This window comes from Chelonia mydas, chromosome 11 (genome assembly GCF_015237465.2).
Source record: "Chelonia mydas isolate rCheMyd1 chromosome 11, rCheMyd1.pri.v2, whole genome shotgun sequence".
Lineage (NCBI taxonomy): Eukaryota > Metazoa > Chordata > Testudines > Cheloniidae > Chelonia > Chelonia mydas.
The window spans coordinates 11,730,769-11,754,300 of record NC_051251.2 but is presented as its reverse complement, the minus strand read 5'-3'; the positions used below and the strand labels follow the sequence as shown (position 1 = coordinate 11,754,300).

The window sequence follows — 23,532 nt, the reverse complement described above, 5'->3', positions numbered from 1 at the left end:
TGAAAATAATGCACAGAATTGGTGCTTGTTTTTATGCTAGACGGTTTTTTGTTTTTGTTTTTTTGGGTGCAACCACGTTTAAGTGTGGAGGCATTTAAGGAACACCAAGGAGAAAACAAGATTTATAGCCTAAATTGTGTTCTGTACACTTCAAAATATCCAGGGGAAGCAATCCTTCCATCCCTCCCCTTTAACAAACAAAGAAACAAACCACAACTAAGAGTCACATTTCAAGGGGCCTGCATTTGATGGGAGCAATACCTGCACACAAGAGGAGGATTTATCCCAAAGCTGACACTTCTGTCCCCGTCCACTACATACATGTTTGCAGGATCAGACCCTTAAGTCACTAAAATTGCCAATAAGAAACAATGAGCATTCTTGCATTTATTTAAGGAATAAACTTAATATGTTTTAAAGTCTTATTTGGTAATATGCAAGTAATATTAGACAGAGGCCCTGATCCAGCAGTGGGCTATGACCCCATGACACCCATATCCAAAATCTATACATCTAGGTTTTAAAACAAGGATTGCGTATACTTTTCTGAACAGGATTTATATTGTGCCTCCACTAATATCAGTTTAAAACTTAATGTAACTGACTTTGAACTGTAAATGGTTTATTAAAACCAAAACATCCAGTGTCTATAAATTTAAACCTTACACAAAATTCTTCTCTCTCATAAACAACAGAATTGGAGAAGCAGCCTTTCCAAGTTTTTTCCACTGCTTTGTACCTTGTGTTGTCACACCTGTGCCAAGAGGGTGTAATAACACTGTCACAGGTGTGAGGGAGGGAGCTTGATTTGATGGTGGTTTTACACTCACAAGGGGCAAGTCAGCGGGAATGAGACCTTCCCCATGAATCAATCTAGCAATTTATCTCTGTAGACGTGTCCTCCTTTGATCTCTGTGTGCTATCTGCTCTTGGGAGTAAGATTCCTTTCCCTGGGATCTCTCCAATCAGTTTCTTTTCTGTGTACTGCCTGATTCCTGACTGCCTGCTCCTTTGATCTCTGGGACAGCGCGGCGGGCTGCCTGCTGTAGGGATCTCTGAGCTGCGGAGGAGGTGTGCGCTCTGGGCACGGAGCGCTCTCAGGTCAGGCAGCTGCATTCGTCTCCACTGCACACACACAGCTTCCCTTCTCCCCCCCCCCCCCCTTGTAGGTCACCAACGTTTGTTGTCAAAAGTGCAGCAGCCTGTCTCTGAAACTTTCCCAGCGCGTGCACAAAACCCGCCTTCCCCAGCCCAAACCCATGCACACATTTCCTAATAAGGCTCCCGCTAACGCTGAGGCATTAACTGGCCCCATGTTTCTTGCTGTTTTGAGGGGCAGGGGAGCTTAAAAACCCCCACTTGGATGGTGCAATTGAGGAACTCTGCAGGAGGAGGAAGGGAACTGGCTAAAGTTTCCTCCGAGTCTCTCGCCCTCTGTCCCCCGGGAGGCTTCCTAGAGCAGCCACGGCAGATCGCAGTGAGTAACAACGACCTCTTCGCTCATTCATTCCCCCGGCTCTCGCCGCTGCTCCTTTCGGAGCCAGTTCCTATTGCTGGCTGTGGAGAGACACTGTAAATTGCCCGGCGCGGGCGGCGAGCCAGGGAGCAGGTTGTGTCTGAGCAATTCCGCCGGGGGTAATGCTCCTCTGCCTGCAGACTCGGCCTTATTGGACATTACTTCTGCAAACAGGGCCCGCTTCAGCAGCAGGATGGGCGCACGCGGCGGAGCCCAGCGCTCCGGCTAACGGGGTGTGCTTTCAGCCGCTAGCAAGCCCCGCCTGAGATCCGTCCCGAGCTCGCTGTGAGCTCGGAGCTCCGTTGAAAGCTCTCGCATCTGAATGCGTGGTACTGCATGGCTTGATTTCCCTGCCCATGCAAACCAGCTTGCCCAGGGATTTATAAAGGGTTTGTGGGAGCGGGCTCGAAACCAGCCTGTGTGAAATGCACGGGCTGGATTTAGAGTGGGGGAGGGGCGGGGGGTTATGAAAACTTTCCTTTCCCCAGCCCTCCCCGCCCTAGCTCTGTGCGAGGGGCCGTTTGGAAGCCAGTCGCGAGGTGACAGTGAGGGGGAGAGACAACAGGAAGCGATATTGCAGAGCCTGAAGCTGTTTTCAGAGTAGCAGCGGTGTTAGTCTGTATCCGCAAAAAAGAAAAGGAGTACTTGTGGCACCTTAGAGACTAACCAATTTATTTGAGCATAAGCTTTCCTGAGCTACAGCTCACTTCATCGGATGCTGTAGCTCACGAAAGCTTATGCTCAAATAAATTTGTTAGTCTCGAAGGTGCCACAAGTCCTCCTTTTCTTGAAGCTGTTTTGCATCGCTTGGGATTTTGTGGACAGGGACTTTGCAACTAATTTCCTGAGCGAAGGTCAGAGCTCCTCCTTGGCTAACACACACTGCAGTGCTATTTATTTTTATATCGTCATCCTTCATACAAAGTAGCACATACTCCTAGAGCCACAGTCGGATTTTGTGAATAGCTTCTTTCATACTAAGTGTATTTCAAAAGGCTGCCCAGGGCTGATTTCTTTCTCAATCTGCCATTGTGCCGTTTAAGTGGTGCACTCACGCGGGGGAATAAAGAGACGTGTTCCGCTGAGACTGGAGATGCTGAGGAAGAAAGGTGTTCCGGATGGCAGGAGCTGCAGGGAAGAAGGCTCTTGTGCCAAGTGTGGGGGAGGGAGGAAGACAACCACAGGGGCAAATCCTCATCTGGTGTAACACACCTTAGCTCTGTTGAAATAAAAAATGCATTGAAGTCAATGGAGCAAGGGTGATTTACCCCATCTGGGATCTGTTGCAGGATGTACCCTAGTACTAAGTGGGAGTGTTAGAAAAATACAGTTCATGCTCCAGCAGGCCCTGATGCGGACACACTGATGCACAGGAACTGGACACTTGAGTAGTCCTGCTGAAGTCAACAGGGACTTCTTGCCTAAGTAGAGAAGCATGTACTTAAGCACTTGGAAGATCGAAGTCTTGGTTTCCTACAAAATTATTAAGACCTCTCCAGCAATGGTGTGATCTCTGAAGTCCTTTCTCTTGCAAAACTCTCATAGGAGTTGTGTATCATTTGCTCAGGATAGATCTCAGAAACTAACACTTGGCTCTTTATTGGTTCTGGCCCTGTATTTTTTGAGGAGGGTTTTTTGGTTTGGCTTTGTTTTTCTTATCAAAAGCTTTAGGGCTTCCCATGAAGTTCTGCATGAAAAAGGACTGCACGACTGATCCCAGATTACCAGGAATTCATTATTTTGAAAAACAGGTAGTACAGCATATCCTCTCATCAATGATTAATTAAAAAAAAAAACAAATGTCTTCTGTTTGCTAGCAGCAAAGACTTGTCTAGAGCAGATTTTAGTGGGTTGGGTTGTAATTACCACTGCAGCTACTTTCACTCAAACATCTTTTGGGTCTTTAAAATATAAAGTGTGTGCATTCAGATACATAGAAATGTTTCTTCCAATGTATACTTTGAATTTTTAAGAAATTTTTTTATTGTAATATTGTGGACTGTTAATGTAATTTTTATTGTGTTGCACAAAGCCCTGAGAGCCTCAACCGGGGTTAAATTCTATTGACCTCCTTCAGATATAATGCATAAATAGTGGTGGGAGGGAGTGGGATACTTAAAATTATTAGCTTGCTGGGGGGTGAAATTACTTCTCAGCACTCTAACTTCATGCCATAGAGTAGCACATTTGGAAATTCTTTTCCACTTAATCCTCCCACCTCCTGTCTGTGCACATCTGGCCATTAGCTTGGCATCACTTCCTGGATGGAAATGGGGATGGAACGGCATGAAATTGACTAGCAGAGTCTGGAGATCCCTGATGCAAAGATAGTTTAGAGGGAGAATATACCTATCTGTTCCTTGTCTGTAAAGTGCAAATCAGGTCCCCAGACCAAGTATTCTGGCTGGGTGCAGGGAGATGCATAAGGAGAAATACTCCTTCCAAGGCTGAAGAGTGGTGGCAGAGTTGCTCCAGAGCCTTGAGTATGCCTTCTACAGGGGAAATGGCTGGAGGATAAATGCTGAATTGGGTTCCCCTTTACCCTGTCCCTAAATTCTTCTAAGCAAGGAGCCCCTGCTGAGCTGGGCTAAGTGACCTGCAAGGAGGTATATTCCTTCTGCAGTGGTTTTCCCCCAAAATTTGCCCTCTGCCCCTTGGTGGTGGAACCATGCTGGTCCCACCATTGGGACCCCTCTGGCCCTGGAGATAGGGGCAGACTTTGCACCTAAATGTTCAATAAATTCCCAGCCTTCAGATACATTTTCCTCCTCTGGTTTTCCCCAGTGGTTGGATTATTACTGTATTTGCTAAACATACTTTGGTTTGCAGGTTTGAGATCTTTTCCCCTCCCACAGCTAGGAAACTTACAAATAACTGGTGGAGTCTAGGAGAGTCTTGTGAATTGGGAGGATATTTTTCTCTTAAGCTATAGTATATTTACTAGTAATTCTCTGTCACCTGGCATTTTTCTGTAATATTCAGTTTGATCCACCCCAATATTATGCTTATTGTTTCTTCCTTATCTCTATACAGGGAGAACTTTTAGAGCATTAGTTATTATCTACATTTAAGTTTTATTGTAGAATACTCAGTATAACCTTTCCATAATGAACTCCTGCCTCAATGGAGTATGAACCTTCATCCTCATAGCTCAACCCTCTATCACTTGAGCTATAGGAGTAACTCCATTAGCTAGTACCAGTAGTAGGCTGTTTGCTACATGGGGATGTGATACACACTGTGCTAGTGTGGCTTACTGTAATAGTGCTTACTGCTTTCAGTGCAACTAGAACATGGTTTAAGGCACATCACAGCTAGGATATTATGTAAATGTGAGAGGCTCACTCCGGTTAATATCCTCACCCTAATCTTTATGGGTCTTGTAGGGAAATCTCGAAGGGTCTGCTACCAAGGAAGTTTGGAACTTGATACTCTACTGTTACAAGCATTTGATGTGTCTCCCCCTAAGTGTACTTGGCCCCACTATATGACGCAAGAGAAAATGCGGGGGATGGTCTTGTGAGATTCCTCTGACTAGCCTGTGTAATGCTGAAGGTGAAAAAATTCCTTAACATGTGACTGTGTACCATTTGCTTAGGATAGAGTTCAGAAATTAACGCATGACTCTTTATTGGTTCTGGCCCTGTTTTGGGAGCAGGTTTGGGTGGTGGTGGTTTGTTTTTCTTAGCAAGAGCTATAGGATTTCCTTTGGTCAGAGATTTTACTCTTAAGGCCAACCGAGAGCCCTAACCAAGACATGCAGGCTAAATGTGCAGTGCTAGAGAGATTATACATCAACAGTTACAAATGACTTTCAGAACCCTCCTAAAACTAATTGCAGATGCAAATAGGGCTGAGTATTTGGAGAGAGTTCCAAAGCACTCAGGCTGGGAGTGATGGCATCAACAAGCACTTGGAGCTATGATGATGCAGGCTATACAATAAATATCTATAGATGGGTATATGCAGAGTTTTGGGCTAAGCTCATTAGAGAGATTGGGGCCAACGTTTGTATTCTGAGCCCCTCTCTGCTCCACAAGGAGCTGTTAGCTGTTGTTCAGATTCAGGGATTTGGTTTGAGCCTTAGGGTGTCTCACAGTAGAGAACAGAGACAAGGTGGGTGAGGTAATATCTTTTATTGGACCAACTTCTGATGGTGAGAGAGGTGAGCTTTTGAGCTTACACAGTGGATCTGAAGAAGAGCGCTGTGTAAGCTTGAAAGGTCATTTCTCTCACCAACAAAAGTTGGTCCAATAAAAGACATTACCTCACTCACCTTGTCTTGTTAATATCCTGGGACCAACATGGCTACAACAACATGGCATGTCTCATAGCAGAAAAGAGACCGGAGTAATCTGTAGTGAATGTATAGGCCAAGGCCACTGAATTTAGGCTATGCCTACACTTAAACTCTGCACCACTGTACTGCTTCAGGCTAGCTTCTTACTACAGCCGCAGAAGAGTTCTCGCATCACTGTAGTTAATCCACCTTGGAGAGGTGGTAATTAGGTTGACAGAAGAATTCTTCCATCAACCTACAGCTGTCTACACTGTGGGGTAGGTTGGCTTAACTACATTGCTTAGGGGTGTGAAATGTTCACATTGCTGAGCAACATAGCTGGGTTGACTTAATTTTTTAGTGTAGACTGGCCTCAGGTCCTTTTGATACCCTAGCTCCCAGACAAATTAAACACATCCTGTAGTGTGCAGCCTGCGGTCACACTATGGGGTCTTCTTAAATCTTGGCCTGGACTCTGCAATCATGGGTGGGACTGTGGACTACAGTACATAGTCTGTCTATAATAATATCTGCACGTAAATGCCTCCCCAAATAGAATAAAATACTAACTGTGAACCCATATCAAAGATGAGAATAAAGATGTTACTCGGCTGATTAATGAGTTGCTGAACATTAAATTCTGATTGCAAACTTGAAAGGCTGATTGATAACTTTAGGCCTGGCTACACTTGCAGATGTAGAGCGCTGTGAGTTAAACCAGCCTTCGGAGAGCGCAGTAGGGAAAGCGCTGCAGCGTGTCCACGCTGACAGCTGCAAGCGCACTGGCGTGGCCACGTTTGCAGCACTTGCAGCGGCATTGGGAGCAGTGCATTATGGGCAGTTATCCCGCAGAGCCCCTCTTCCCATTCTGGCGCTGTGCCTCGTGGGAAGGGGGCGGGAGGTGTGGGGCATTCTGGGTCCTGTCCCAACACCCCATGGTGCATCGGTTCGCATCCCAGCAATCCCTGTGCTTCCGTCCACATTTGGCGCCATCTTTCAACGTTTTTTGTACTGCGCGCTCTGTCTTCCCTTTCGGTCTGCGGGAATGGAGCCCGAACTGCTGAGGAATATGCTGACGAGTCTCGCCAGCACGTCACGTGTGGCAGTCGAGTTACTCCTTAAGATCCAAACTGACAGTGAGGACTCCGACGATGATATTGATGCGAGTAAGGCATATGACATGAGACTGCTTGTGGCATTCACGAACATGCTCACCACCATGGAACGCCGCTTTTGGGCTTGGGAAACAAGCACTGAGTGGCGGGATCACATCGTCATGCAAGTCTGGGATGATGAGCAGTGGCTGCAGAACTTTCGGATGAGAAAAGCCATTTTCATAGGACTGTGTGAGGTCCAGCACCTCGCCATTGCTCCATACTGGGGATCACCTGGCACGTGGAGGCCTGGTCACTTGGAAAGATTCACTGAGAGCCCTCCACACCTGGCTGAGCAAACAGGAAGGGGATTTTCAAAATTCCCAGAGAATTTAAAGGGCAGATGTGACGGTTGGTCACCTGAGGGCAGGGCAGTAGAGTTCAAAGTGATGACCAGAGTGGCTAGAACAGGCATTGTGGGACACTTCTGGAGGCCGGTCAAAGTGCATTAACAGACCAGGGCATCCACAGTGGCGCTCTGGCGCTCCACTGGGGGCGCATCAAGCATTATTCCACTCGCTGAAGTGGATTACCAGGAGCGCTCTAGCCATGGAGTCCGGGCACTCTACGTGCCTTGCCAGTGTGGATGCGTCGTGAGTTAGGGCATCCGGGGCTGCTTTAATGCTCTAACTCGCAAGTGTAGCCAAGCCCTTTGTTCGTAAAACAGGCATAAGGTACCAAGTGAGACATTTGTCTTTTAATAAGCTAAATCCAGCAGTTCTGATGCAGGCAAACTCCCATTTAAATTAGTGGAAATCTTGGCTAAGTTTTGTGTGTTCATAATTATTTATCAACTGTTTCTGCCTCTCGAGATTCTCAGGGACTGCTGTTTCTCTCTCACAGTGGTGGAGTTGCATGGATGTAAGTGAGAGTAGAATCAAGCCCTTAATTAACAATTGAGGGCCTGATTCTCAGAGATTAGAAGTCAATGGGAGACACAGCTGCAACCCTGAAAATTAAATTTTGGAATAAATTTAGCTTGCACTTCTGTAGAGGGGGAGATTCTGTGAGAAACTTTCTCTCAGCGATTTATTAACTGAGTCTTTTCAGGTTTACTGGAATTTAAAATGTGAGCCTAATCTACCTTTTGTTCATCCAGCTCACAGGATTTAAGGTTTTAAGAAGGTCTACAGAAGCTTCTCCTTCAAACTGCTTATTTAATTAAAGCGGCTTTGTGCATTATTTACATCTGAATCCCTGATGTATCAGAGAATCTTCCATCTGAGGGAACAATGTTTTAGGGATAAACATCTTGAAAGGTGTCCAGTCAGTGCTTCATTGTGAATAGAATCAAGAAAAAGAAATAGACATTTGGGCCATAATTTTGAAACTCGAATGCCTACAGATTGGCACTCGCATCTGTATTTAGACACCTACATAGCAGTTGCTTGAGTTTCTGAGATGCTGACTTAAATGGGAATTAGGCGTACTCGGCAACTCTGAAAATCACAGGTGCCTAAATGTGGATTAAGGTGCATGTCCTTAGACACCCAAACTGAGGGAACTTTGGCCTTAAAAGCAAGCTGTCACTGGCTTCCATGGGAATTCTTCAGAATAAGCACACAGAGGATCAGACTCCTCATATGATGGTATTGGTTATGCTTTAATAGTTCAGGAAATATAGGCTGGAGGCTGCAATCTTCTCCCCGCCCCCCCACTTTTCCAGGGTGGATTTGATTTAAATCACTAGTCAGGAAGACTCAATTCGGTCATGGATTTCTACATAAAAGTGCATTCTTGTTGGTTGTTATAACCTTAATGTATATTCTTCACAACTCAGAGATAGATGTAGGTTTCATTTTTAGAAGGTACACACCATACAATTTTAAAGTGATTTATTTTGAAAACTTTTCAGATTAGTTTTACAGCCATATCAGAAAATGAATGATTGTTTGGTTATTTCATTTACCACAGGTAATTGAAGCAAATATTTATGAAGTCATTGGGAGGTGAACTATCTCCAGTTCGACAAGTTAATCATTAATATTTGGAGGATTTTCTTGCCATGCTGTATTAGGAGGAGACCATCACCAGACAGACATTTACAGTGTTTTATTTAACTAAAACAACAACATTATATATTCTAGATTTTTTTCTTCAACAGCAAACATATAATATTTTAGTTAAAATTCAAGTTTTTTAAAATTGTTTTTAACTAAAATAGTTCAAATAAAACAACAAAAATTAAATTGACTATGTCAGCCAGGTCAACATGAGAAACTTAAAATATTGGCTTCTGCAGCTAACTCAGTTGTCTTCACCTTCATTTTGCTGTTTGTTCATAATCTGGAAAAGGAAAAACAAGCTTTTCTGCTTTTTCAGGTCCCAAACAATTTCTCAGTTTGGAATGAATTAGTCCAAAGGAAAAAAATATTCTTTCGACACCGGCAGAAGAAGCTACTGGTGTTAAAAGTGAGATTATCACTTCAACAGTGTCTGAATCCAAGTGCTTAAGTGACATCCACCAGTTCACTGGTGTGACTTTCTTAAAACATTGTCAGCAAACATATATTTCTTGAATGGTTCATCCTTAGTTCTGAAGTTTATTACGGTTGGCATTATGGAGGGATGATTTGCTGGATGTCCATGTCATCACCAGCTCCTCTTTTTCAGCAGTTAAAGTTTGACCCTGGTACCAAGTACTGAGGATATTTGCAAGAAAATGAGGTGGAGATAGTGCTTGTCCCATTTGTTTTTTTTAATGCTTGTAATTTAAATCTGTCATTGCATATTTCTCTTTATAAGATCTCACTCCTTCCAAATTTCAACAGCATCAGCAATAAAACAGCTATTTCCCTGCATTTTGTTCAAGGCAACAGAAATAGGCTCCAGGGTACTCCGCATGTGTTCAACATTTCTCTTAGGCCCAATGTTGAGAACTTTGGCTGTGACAGTGCCATCTCTTTTTTTTTTTCATGATTTTGTTCACAAACTGTCATCAGATTAGGCCAGTTCTTGATATAGTGCTCAAAACAGTCTGCTACTGAGTTCCATCGCATGTCTTGTGAGAATCTTAGCTTGGTTCCTCCCACTTTTTTCAGAGCAGCTGCTGCAAAGTAGTTGTTACAGAAGTATTTTGCAATTTCAACAACATTAGCCTTTATTTCTGGAACACTGAAGTCTTTGGTTAGGAGGTGCATCAAATGAGCACTACAACCGTATGTTATTACCTTGGGACTCTCCATTCTCTTCAAAATAATTTCTTCTCATTTTGGATACATTTGCAGCATTGTCTGTGATCAAGCTGCATGCTAGACATTTGAAATTTTTTTCAGTTTGTTATAGTTTTACTGCTACTTCTTGTAAGCTTTCTGCTGTGTGTGCATTTCCTGATGTATCAGTTGTTTCTGAAAGGAAGGCATTCCCTCCTTCTGTTGTCACACAAGCACATACAACAGGATCATTGTGGACATTGCTCCACCCAACAAGACTCAGGTTAACAGCTTTACCCTCTAACTTTTTGCACCCTGCTCGATTTCTCTTTCATACACTTTATCCAGCAATTTGCATGCGACATCTGCTCTGTTGAGTGGACTGTATCCTGGTCTTAATGACTAAAACATGTTAACGAAGTGTGGGTTCTCAATCATACGGAAAGGAGAGTTTGTTGCATAAACCGGGCAATTTTTTTAATCAATTACCTATTTTTGTAATCTGCCAGTTCTTATCTATGGCTGTTTCTGGGTGATGGAGATTTTTTTTTTCTTTTTGCTACAGGTAATATACTGTGGCTATGTGACAGAAACACTATCCTTGGCAGATAACTTGTTAGTCTCTAAGGTGCCACAAGTACTCCTTTTCTTTTTGCAGATACAGACTAACACGGCTGCTACTCTGAAACCTTTGAAACTATAGAAAATGATGGTGATCTTGAAGGTGGATAGTCTTCAGAATCCTGTATGTTGAGGATGGATTCTCGTAAACAATAATTAAATAACGGCATTGACTTATTTTATTACCATACTGCTCATTTAGTATTACTTATTGCATTCACTGACACTCAGTACTGCTTTAAAGATGAAATTGTAAAAGGAAGATCTGCCTGTTTCAGCTATTTATTTTTTATCACAACTGCATCTAAAATGATAGTACCATAGAGTAACAACTATATTTTTTGCTCAAACCTGAGAATTCAAGAATAGTCCAGAAGGAAGACAGGCAGTCCTTAAGAAAGAAGTATGAAATAAAAAAGTTTACCAACCTGAAGATCCTGCATGTTCAGACATGCTCCCTTCATCATCTTCAACGCAGCTTCCTCTTGAGAAGGAACACTTGTCATGATGTTGTTTCATCCAGGCAATCAGGCCTTGCATTTCTTTGTTACGCTGTTTTGCATTTTGCACGCATGCCTGTCTTACCCACAGGTAGAGGAACATCATTAAAATATTCCCAAACTGGGTCTCTTTTACGGATTGCTGCCATTCTAGGTTATCCCTTTTAGTGAGAGAATGGTATGGTAGAATCTCAAATCAATGAAGGCTACACTCAGAAAGACCTCAAGACTTCTGGAATATGCTGCTCAAACAGTTTCACTTTTGTTTCTACTGCCTGTCCCTCCCTTCTCACATTTATCTCCAGACTTCTTCTCCTTGTCCAGATCTATTCCGCCCACAACAATCTTCTATTCAGTGAACTTTTTGAAACTGCACTTTTAGAGAGAGGTAAGGGATTGACTCTGTGTACACAAAATTGCAGAGGGACAATAGGGTTGAGGTCTGTTATGTCTCACCTCTATATATTTATTTATTTTAAAACTTTTTGTTGTTAACAAGCATTGTTACCTCTGGGGAGACACAACCACAGTTTGAGAACTGCAAAACTAGACCTCTCTGATGGTATCTTCTAGACTGAGCACTGAGTCCCATTGGGTAGATAGAAAGATTAACCTAAATAATCTATACAGAAGCCTGTGGAACCTCATAAGATTCGGAACCTAATCCATGAACTATTGGCACTCATTTTCAAAACTTTTCTTAAACATTACATGAATATATTGTTTCATACTATAGAATTAGAATTTATAATCCCTATTCCATGATGAGATATCTTTGAGCTACAATGTATCTTAATTAAAACTATGTTTAGACAGGTTTTTTCCTCAAAAAGCATTTTATCGAAAACATTTGATTTATTTTTTTAAAAATCATTGATTTTTATCCATCCTGCCCCCTTCCCCAAATTTATGGTTTATAATTTCAAGCATCAAGTTGTCTTCTGAATGAAAGCAATGAGATGCATCTCTTGCCAAATGCAGTTAAGTGCTTAGTATTACACTGCACATTCAGAGTACTCTCTCACTGAATCCCTTTCCCCTTCAGTTTGCTGCCACGTGTTTTTGTATAATGACCCCAATATTGCTAAATTTCATTGCACTGTGTCGGTTCTTGCAGAGCTCTAGAGATAAGGCCAGCAAGCAAACTGCTGTTCTTGCACTAGCAGTTGTTTTGACCCTGTCACCTCTTCTGTAATTGTATTAAATATGTTTGCTTGCCAAATATTTATTTGCACTTGTGCGATATTAATTCTTCAGCCAAGAAGTACCTTTTGTGTGCATGGGGTTTGGCTGGTTCTGAGGGCCAACGGTGCTTTCAGAATTACTATGCCATACTTGCTGATATAGTTGATGTGCCACAGGATTCAGAATACTCATTGACTGCTGGTTTTCAGTTACTTGTTATACTATTAAAAAAAAGGGCAATTAAAATAAGCCCTCCCCATCTATCCCGATTGTCGTTCATTCCGGAATAACATAATCTTTGTAAGGAAGAGGAAAGGTGGTTAAAATCCACAGGAACCCTACTCAAGGCTGTGCCTTAACTGTGTAATCTAGACCCTGGTTGAGAGCCATGCCAGTTAATTCTGTCCCTCAGGCTTCTGGCAAGTTGTCTGGATCATGATTCACTGTTTCTTGTATGATTTACATTAATAAAGATGGGCCAATACCAGGTTTGTGTGGGATGAAGGGAGCCCATCATAATGGGGGACAGTTGAGAAGAATGAGCAGGACGGTGTCTTTTTTGGTATCGTCTGTCTTGATGTTGGGCCAAATTCAGAAGTCCTCACTCAATTTTGCCTCAGTCCTATGACCTGCTTAGGCAAAACTCTCACTGGCGTCATTGGGACATTTACCTGAGTAGTGCCTTAGGCAAAGCTGAAGGTAGGTTTCAGGATTAGGCTACTCTAGAATGAACTAAGCATATCACACAGAAACTGACCCAGCAAATATTACTATTGAGGAAGTCTATGTACAATGGTCCTTGATCACCTCTAAATTCAGTCCGTTACATCACTGTTATTGCTCATTGTCATAATGATCAGTGAAATATGATGAATATCTTGTTGTACCTGGTATCGGGGTAGCCATGTTAGTCTGTATCCACAAAAACAAGGAGTCCGGTGGCACCTTAAAGACTAACAGATTTATTTGGGCATAAGCTTTCGTGGGTAAAAAACCACTTCTTCAGATGCATGGAGTGAATTACAGATGCAGGCATTATATAGTGACACCTGGCTGGATTTAAGGGAGGCCAACGGCCCTGTTTAGAATAATACTGTTACCAAGCTCTTATATTGTATAGTGCAGTGGTTCTCAACCAGGGATATGCATACCCCGGGGGGTACCAGAGGTCTTCCAGGGGGTGCATCAACTCATCTAGATATTTCCCAGTTTTACAACAGGCTACATAAAAAGCACTATCAAAATCAGTCCAAACTAAAATTTCATACAGACAATGACTTATTTATACTGCTCTATATACTATACACTGTAATGTAAATACAATATTTATATTCCAGTTGGTTTATTTTATAATTATATGATAAAAATGAGAACGTAAGCAATTTTTCAGTAGTAGTGTGCTGTGACACTTGTATTTTTATAAGCAAGTAGTTTTTAAGTGTGAGGTGAAACTTGGGGGTACACAAGACAAATCAGACTCCTGAAAGGGGTACAGTAGTCTGGAAAGGTTGAGCACCACTGATACTGTGCTTTTCTTCTGAAAGCACCTTACAAAGGAGGATTAGTGTCACGTATTCCCATTTTATAGGTGTGGAAACTAAGTCATACAGAAGTAAAATGGCTTGTCCAAGATCACACAGCAGATTAGTAACTGCAGAGCTGGAAGATCTCCTGACACCCAGACCCGTACCCTATCTGTTGGACCATAATGTTTCCCAGTATCCACAGGCTACTTAATTCAGCTAATCATCTAGAGATTCTAGAACACAAAGAATTGGAAAGTAGAAAAGGCTGGGAATGTTGAACGTTCAACGTAAAAAGAGAGAGAGCAAAGAGTGCAATTTTCAGGCTTTACCTCTCTCATATCAAGCACTTCCTGAAATTAGAATTCTCAAGGTTCCTATGCATAATCATGCTATAGTGCTCCTAATGGGAAGCTATTTAGCATAACAATGGAGGTGTAGTCATTGATGATGTTGGAGGAAACAGAACTAATATAGCATATGTATTTTTTTTTCTCATAAAGCTAGTAAACTGTCAAGGACATATCCGTTCTTGTCATAAACTGTTCTGTGACAAACAAAACTAATGATGTAGCTTTTCAGTGCTTTTTGCGTGTTGGTTAGTTTTATTACATGGGAAACACTAATATGTATAAAGTTTGTGGAGATACAGATTTTAATAGCTAATGGATTAGGGGTCTTTGTCAAACACTTCTTCTTGTTTTTTGCTCTATCTATGGTACAGAGAAAGTTTTACAACAAACCAAGAGGCAAAAATAACTTCTGGAGCCCTGGAAGGAAGTTTGTTAAGTTACTGTGAAGCTAAACACAAGCCAGGACAAAGATTTCATAGTCTTAAAGAGGACTTCTTATAAATGGAGCTTTTATATGCTATCTTTTCCTGCCAGGTTCTGTTTTATCCCACAAGACCGGAAATACAGCTTTGCTGATTTTTGATGAGGTATGTAACTTGCTGTCCTCTAAGACAGTTTCAGCTACGTTTGACCAGAATGAAGTGGTTCGAGATGATTGAGTGGACTGAAAAATCCTGTTTTCCTATAATGATAGGATTTCTGGATGTCTTTATTGATGTCTGTAGTTTATTCCTTTAAAAAAAAAAAAGGAATTGAAGCTCTTCCACCAATATGGAATCATTCAGTGGTTTTTCCTCTCTCCAAATAACTATAATTTAGTTTAGTCTAAGCTGTTGTATTTCCTTTCTTTGCGCCCCCCCCCCCATGTTGGCCTTCCATAAACTTGCCCATTTTCTTAGTCTATAATAAAATGAGTTAAACAAAAATTGAACGCAGAGGCTGCATGTGTGGGGCGGGGGGAGGGGGGGGAACCCAACCTATGTTTTTGAAAATGGATGGATATGCACAGTTATCATTAGACTCTCTCTGAGACAGTGGCCAGAGTGGGAAATTACTCCGTCTGTAGAAGAACATTAATCTGCATACTCCTGTGGTAAATCATGTGGCAAACTTTAGATTGGTTGGCAGGTTGACCCCCTGCCAACCTTGAAGGATTTTGGTAAAAGCTTGGTATCATGAAGAGTTCATGCAATATTGAGCCTAACAGAGAAATAGATTGTGACCTGTAGCACCTGGTGCTGCGGTCTGGTTCACCTGGTACTGCAATCTAGATCACCAATCTCTTTCAGTGTTTGTTTTTTAGTCTATATTTAGTAGTAGTCCGGATTGCTGCTGCATAGGAAAATTGCTTCTTTTGCTAATATGACGAGTAGACTGTCCTTTCCACAGGAAAGCAGGTAAAGATCAAAGGAGTATTTCGATAGTATCATACATTTTAACTGCATGGCAGTCATTGATTAGTACTGTAATACTGTGTGGGAGCCATTGATTCATATGGTTAAGAACAATCTCTGTGTAATGCTATTCAAGGAAACCCATAATCTTGCACATACTCTCCCCCCACCCCTCTCTATGTGCAAGATTATGGGTTTCCTTGAATAGCATTACACAGAGATTGTTCTTAACCATATGAATCAATGGCTCCCACACAGTATTACAGTACTAATCAATGACGGACTGCCATGCAGTAAAAATGTGTCATGCAATCAGAAATACCGATATATACTCTCACACACAGTATATAATACATATTTTGCATTTATGTGGTAGTTCCACTGCAGGACCTCTTAAGACTTTACAAATTAATTAATTAGTGCTATAACATTCTGAGAAGCAGGTGAGCTTTGTTATTCATATTTAACAGAAGTGGAAACAGCCAGAAAGTGGTTTCCCTATGGTTACACAAGAAGTCTCTGGACACAGCTACAAATAGAGAACCCTGGTGTTCCTGATAAACATTCCTGTGCAGTAACCACAAGACCATCCTTCCTCCATAAAGAAATATGCTTATATCAGACGGGAAACCAGTGTTAAGCAGAAGCCATATAGAAGTATTTGTCCGAGACAGACACAGGGAAGATGAACTTATGTTGGGTGAAGACATTCAAAATGAATTGTGGTCCAAGTGATCTGCTAAATGAAATAAGTTTAAACAGATGATGTTGCTTAGCCAATTCCAGTTAGTGTTAACCAACAACAGTGCACTAACCAAGTAACCTAACTTCTCCAATAGTGTAAAATTACCAGTTGCTACTAGTTTTTTTTATTAGCCTTGCATTTTGTAAACTTTGCTGGAAACATTCCTTGGCTGGCATTGCTCTGCTCCTTGATCACTTTCTGTTCCTAGTCTTGTTTTCCAGACTATTTTGATGTCTTAGAACTGATATTAGCAGGGTTCAGATCAGTGTTTGTAAACTTTCTCTAATGCTTTTGGCAGCTTCTCATGTTCATGAACTCTTTGTGATTCTGTAGCTCAGCATCTTGAACAAGCTGTTGAGGGGAATGGGAAGACTTACTCTGGTAGTAATAAGCATCCATTTTGTGGTGCTGGAAAAACCATATTTACCACGTTGGAATACCAGAAAATAAAGGTATTGTACATATCCGTTTCGCCTTGTCTATTGCGTTGCAAGCTCTTTCGCCCCAGGACTGTCGGGTAATCTGTATTTGTACAGTGCCTAGAACAATGGGGCACCATTTTCAATTGGTCCTTAGGCACTATGGTAATAAACATAATTAATAATAGTATCTCAGCGAGGCTGGTGATATCGCCTGTCCGAGTCAATCCTATCATGTAAATAAGGAATTGCTGATGGAGAAACTGAGGCAGAGAGAGGTAAAGTGATTGAATGTAAAGGTGAGTCAGTGACAGAACTTGGAACCGGGGAATCCTTTTCCCCAGGCCTACTCCTTGCTAACCTGTCATAAATATAAAGGGAAGGGTAACCACCTTTCTGTTTCCAGTGCTATAAAATCCCTCCTGGCCAGAGGCAACATCCTGTTACCTGTAAAGGGTTAATAAGCTCAGCTAACTTGGCTGCCACCTGACCCAAAGGACCAATAAGGGAACAAGATACTTTCAAATCTTGGCGGGGGAGGCTTTTGTTTGTGCTCTTTGTTTACGTGGTTGTTCTCTCTCGGTACTGAGAGAAGCCAGACAGAAATCCATCTTCTCCAACCCATCCTAATACAAGTCTACAATATTGCAACCAGTATAGGTAAGCCAGGCAAGGCGGATTAGTTTATCTTTTGTTTTATGTGAATTTTCCCTGTGTTAAGAGGGAGGTTTATTCCTGTTTTCTGTAACTTTAAGGTTTTGCCCAGAGGGGGATCCTCTGTGTTTTGAATCTGAATACCCTGTAAAGTATTTTCCATCCTGATTTTACAGAGGTGATTCTTTTACCTTTTCTTTAATTAAAATTCTTCTTTTAAGAACCTGATTGATTTTTCATTGTTCTTAAGATCCAATAGTTTGGGTCTGTGTTCACCTGTACAAATTGGTGAGGATTATTATCAAGCCTTCCCCAGGAAAGGTGGTGTAGGGCTTGGGGGGGATATTTTGGGGGAAGACGTCTCCAAGTGGTCTCTTTCCCTGTTCTTTGTTTAAAACGCTTGGTGGTGGCAGCATACTGTTCAAGGACAAGGCAAAGTTTGTACCTTGGAAGTTTTTAACCTAAGCTGGTAAGAATAAACTTAGGGGGTCTTTCATGCAGGTCCCCACATCTGTACCCTAGAGTTCAGAGTGGAGAAGGAACCCTGACATAACCATTAGACAGCACTCCCTCAGTAGGAGCAAGCGACCTAAAGTGGGAATGAGAATTAGGGTTACAGAAATCGGGATGTAAGATAAAAGCAAACATCAGGCTACACAGTGAGAAATCCTTGCTATATTTTTATCATGGGGGAGGGCTAATGCTTGATGATTGTTCAATATCTTTAGGTGCTGATTTGGGTAGAAATATATCCTGTATTCCTAAGGATAAAAACAATATTGAATAAAGAGTATTCCTGGGACATGAGGGTGCAGCCCAGCAGACAAAAAGTCCCTGTATTTTTTTCAAACAGCAAATTTCTGGTGAGGGGTGAGTTTAGTTGCCATGGAAAATATTGTGTAGATTATACCTCCCCCATCCTCCCATCAGTAAATGTATTTCAACCCCAGGGGAACTGCAGTTTGCCTTTTAAGGCCAGAAGGAGCTATTATGATCATGTCGCTGATCTCCTCCTGAAAAACATGGGTTATAGAATCTCACTCGGTCACTCTAGTATCCACCCTGACTCCTTATGATCTAATTCAACCACAGCTACTGGAAAGAAATCCAGTCTTTTGATTTAAAGACTCCAAGCGATGGAGAATCTATCGCAACTCTTGGTAACCTCTTAGGATGGCTGACTACTCTCTTTTAATTTTTAATTGTATCTTATTTCCTGTTTTGAACTTTGCTGATTTCAAATTCCATTGGATTTTACTTTGCCTTTGTTAGATTTAAAAGCCCTCTGTTATCGGATATCTTCTCTCTTTCGTACTTACAGTGGTGAGTGTCTCAACATCTTTAATGTATCTCACACCATCCCTGTGAGGTAGTGACTTTAGTGGCGGTTAGGTGCCTAACTCACCTGGTGTCTACTGTGATTTTGAAAATCACAGTATTCTGCATCTTTAGATGTCTAAATTTTTATGTAAATCTGTCTCTAACTGACTTGTCAAAAGTCACACAGAAGCCTGTGGGGAAGAACCCAAGTCCCCTAGCCCCACTGGACTATCCTTCATTAGCTCAAGCTATAAAGATCTGTGCTGTATTGCTGAATGTCTAGGTTTCAAACCCTGCCGCCAATCCATTTGGACTATGGGGTTGTCACGGTTGGACATGTTCTCTCTGTGTGGTTAGAACCTTCACAGATCCCTTCAGTTTGACCTCTGGGGGACAGACTTCTGAGAGTCATCAGAATACTTTACTGCCTGAACAGCTTAGTAATAAAGTGGAGCTGTACACTGCAAAAATGAAAGTGAAATCATCCAAACTGGTTTCATCATCCAAGCTGATTGAAATACATTAATTGTGAGAGACTAGATCTTTAAAATAAACTTTCAGTTGAAGTATGTTAGAGAGAACTTGGGAGCAGGGACTGGAAATCATCCCCCTCCTGCATTAGAAACTTGTGAGGGGGAAACAACATAGAATTTCTTCTGAACTCTTTTTTCCATCAGTGAGTGGGGTTAACTCATCTGCTCTGCAAGAGCACTGGGGCCTCACACCCACTGCTGTGAACCGCCCCTCAAGATCCTTGCTGTTCTTGGGGATTCACCATAGACCCTGTGTCTTCCCACTAGCTCTGGGTCTCCTTAGATTGCTGAAGAATCCCTCAGAGGAGGCTGTCCCTTTAAGGCAGGATTTAGTGAGCTTAAAGTGGAAGGGCTTCTTACAGGGACTGTGCAACCTCTTGTGCAGGTTACTCATAGGATTTTGTGGCACTTGTCTCTTTATGTTGCAGTAGCTCCAAAAGGCCCCAGTCAGGGATCCGGGCCCCATTGTGCTGAGTACTGTATGCGCATGGTCGCTATCCCACATCTGACAGTATATGAGATGAGGCAACTGGTGGAAACAACAAGCAAATGGGGATGGAGGGGACGACAGTGTAAAAGCAGAACAATTATGTTCGTATAATACAGCAGTAAGAGGTGAATCCTCCTTGCTTTGCTTCAGCACTCCTCCTTCTTCTAGTCCATCACCTTCACATGTGTAGATCCAGGAACTTGCTGAGACCTCTCCACATGTTCCAGGAATGGGTCAGGGGAGGCATCCTGAGCTTTCCTATCATGTGGGTGATCTTCCACAGGTGCCTGATGGAAAGATTAGGTTCTCTAGGTATCTCTGTAATCATGTGGATGAGGAAACTAAGGCACAGACAGGTAAATGATAGGCCCAGGTTGCATAGGCGTTAGTTGCAGGGCTGGGGCAGGACGCAGAGCTTCCATTCTCCTGAATAAAGACCAGTAGTCTAATCCTGGAAATCTTACTGTGCTCCTTGGCTTCTACAGGACTGCTTGAGTGAGGGAAGTGCCTATAAAGTGATCAGACTGTAAAGGGCTTTTTTCTACTTTCCATATGTCAGTATGGATGTACAGCAAAAGGATATAATATATACAGCCCAGCTGGTCAGACTTCAGTTGCCTAATCTATTGTTTTGGTTGTTTATGCTCTTGATGATGTACTAATTATCTTTAGTCTAAATGGAGAGAGGTGAGTTTTTTGTTTTTAATCTGAATCATTTTGTAGAGTTCCCACTGGAATATTTTTAACATCGCAGTGTAATAAATCTGATAACTTTTCTATATTCCATTGTTGTATGCTGTGTAGCCATGTTGGGCCCAAGATACTTGAGACACAAGGTGAGTGAGGTAATATCATTTATTGGACCAGTTTGTGTCTCGCCAACAGAAGTTGGTCCAATAAAAAGATATTCTTCACCCACCCTGTGTCCATACTAATGAAAAGTGCTATATAAGTTTAGACTTGAAAGTGCTTTTCAATGAAGGTCAGTATCCTTACTAATTTACAGATGTGGAAACTGAGGCACAGGGCGAAGTGACTTGCCTGTGATCACCGAACAGGTCAGTGGCAGAGCAAGGAATAGAACCCAGACATCCTTAGGGGTAGTCTCGCGCTCTGTCCACTAGACCATAGTGCCTCCAATAGCAATCTCAATTATTGCTTGACTGCAGAATGTCTTTTGTTTCATTTTGCTGTAACTTTAGCTTGTTCTGTGTGGAGAGATACCTTTTTAAGTATGAAATACTAATTCCTGCTGACGATCCCTTATGAATTTCAGTATTGCATTGTCTGTTGTAACAAGTAAGCCAAGGTCAGTGTCTAATGTTAATATGTTGCCATTCCGATTCTATTCCACTAACCACAGGATGCCTTTGCAAGTCACTTTTGCTTTCAGCTGGCTTCTGTTTTTCAGTTCAGTTAGGTATGGGTATGAATGTGCTGTGTGTCCTGGAGGTTGCTATGGTAATACTGTAGCAAAGCCCTGTGTTACTATTTAACATGCAAATAGAACGTGTGCTAGAATGGCTACCTTTCTGGGAGAGCAGCAAAGAATATAATAACATAGCCTTGGGGACAAGGGAAGGAGAGAGGGAGGCAAAGAAATGTGCTGGGATTGGGTTTTCTCTGAAGGAAACTATAGTTAGATCTTATTTCTGTAGTGCTTTTCGTTGTCCAGGAATTCTAGGATGTAGGGGAGAAAATGGTGTGGGGGTGGGGGAGGACATCATAGTTAGTTAGACCATGTCTAAACACAAAACAACACTGATGTAGTTGAAACAGTATACAACCCCTGAGTGGACAGACTTAACTTGCATACAAGGCAGGCTTATATCACTGTAGTTTAAGTTGATTCCTTACTGAAGTCAGCTAATTCAATATGAGTAAATTTTAAAGAAATTTAAGACTGTCCACACAGGGGCATGCACAGGTTTAACTAAAAACACATCTTTAGTTTAACCAGCACAACTTTAGTGGTAATATAGACAAGCCCCAAGTCAGCCCTGTATTTATTCCAATAACCAGTATTTGACTAACAAATATCTTCCAGAAAGAAGACATCCTGTCTTGATTTGAAGACATCAAGATACCGAGAAATCCACCACTTCCCTGGGTAGTTTGGTCCAAACCCTCAATTCCTTTTTTTCTTTTTTTTTTCTTAAAGCCTTATTTCTATTTTGAATTTGTGTGGACTTAACTTCCAGCCATTGGTTCTTGTCCTGACTTCTCTTTTAGATGAAAGAGCCCTTTCGTACCTGGTATTTTCTTCCTGCGAAGGTGCTTATACATTAATCAAGTCCCCTTTCAATCTTCTTGATAAGCTACACGGACTGACCTCATAAACCATCTTAAATGTAAGATGCTTCACCACCCAGCTCTGTAATAATTTTTGTGGCACTTCTTTGCACCCTCTCCAAATTTTCAATATCCTTTGGAGGGATTAAATGAATCTCTCAAGAGTCAAGCCAAAGCTCTTCTCCCCCTGCCCCCCCCCCCCCCCCGACTCTTGTGTGATAGCAGTTACATTTGCTGAGGGGATGCAGTAAATAGGTTTGTTATGATCTTATTGTCAAATGGACTGTAATGCTGGTTACACTAGGTGATTCTCTGAAATGGTGAATTAAACCCAAATGCTGGAAGAAAAATGTTGATGCTGGATGTTTTCTGTGTCGTTAAAAAGTAAAGTAGGCTTATGGGGTTGATCTTGATTGTATGTTCTTTCCACAGCTCAACCCCTTCCAGTCTGTAAAGATGCTTGCAATCATTGACCTCTAATGACAATCTAGTTAATGTGTTGGGTTATGCTTATACATTGTGGTGATATTGTTTCCAGCTGGCTTCCTGGCAGGCAGATTGGCAATGAGACAGTCTTTGTGGTGAGGGGGGCAGATTTATATGGAGCCTGTCTCAGCAAATCAGTACCAGTCAGAGTCACCCTTTCAGAAAAACAGTAGCCTTGTAGTAAACTTGGTTATGTAGCTTTACATTATAGAGTGGAATATGTTAAAACAACACAAGTTCTATATTGTTAATGGACACTTTTTTTTTTCTTTAAAACCAAGGTATAATACTTACTCATCTTTCGGCAGGCATGGGTCTGTGTCTTCCAAGGTTCAACACACCCTAAGCACGTGAAATGCATGTGGTAATCTCAGAACATTCCATGTGGTTAATACAGTACTTCACAGAACCATCATTCAGGGCATTTAATTCAGTTGGCACCTCTGGCAACAACTGTGATGAGAGATCCTTGGGGGACTACATTTTTATTCCCCTAGCCTTTCGTGGGGTTATGTTTTAATCAAACCCAAGTGATTGGGGTCAATAGAGGGATTATTGGGTGAAGTGTAATGGCTTGTGATATAAAGGAAGTCAGACTAGATGATCTAAAGGTCCCTTCTGGCCTTAAATGCTGTGAATCTGTGACACCAAGTCTGGTGCCCTATCCACTGGGCAACACTGTCCAGGAATTGTTCCTTAGTGACAGCAATGTATAGCTTGCATGAGTGGTCACGTGTGTAATCTGTTCCATCTAACCCACAGAACGGTGTGGTGAGATGGTCAGGAAAACAGCCTGCGGAGAGCCCTGTGCTTCTTCGTATTAGAAAAATGGGGAGCTCTGTCTTATCTCCCTCTCCCTGGCCTGGGCAATGTTGTTCCTCCTCTGTTGTGTCTGAAGTGGGGACTGTGGGCATGC

The 23,532-nt window shown here is 42.0% G+C and overlaps 1 protein-coding gene across 3 annotated transcripts in view; it reads left to right on the top strand.

The window, feature by feature from the left end:
* Nucleotides 1–780: 780 nt before the first annotated feature.
* The window catches only part of MYLK (myosin light chain kinase), a 324,584-nt gene continuing 301,832 nt past the window's right edge, over nucleotides 781–23,532 (top strand). The window contains exon 1 of one of the 3 annotated variants that reach the window (XM_037913164.2): nucleotides 781–1,477. The gene's annotated coding sequence lies outside the window, so the exon portion shown is untranslated. The remainder of the gene's footprint in view (nucleotides 1,478–23,532) is intronic. The other 2 variants (XM_037913166.2, XM_043524849.1) reach the window with 2 other exon arrangements.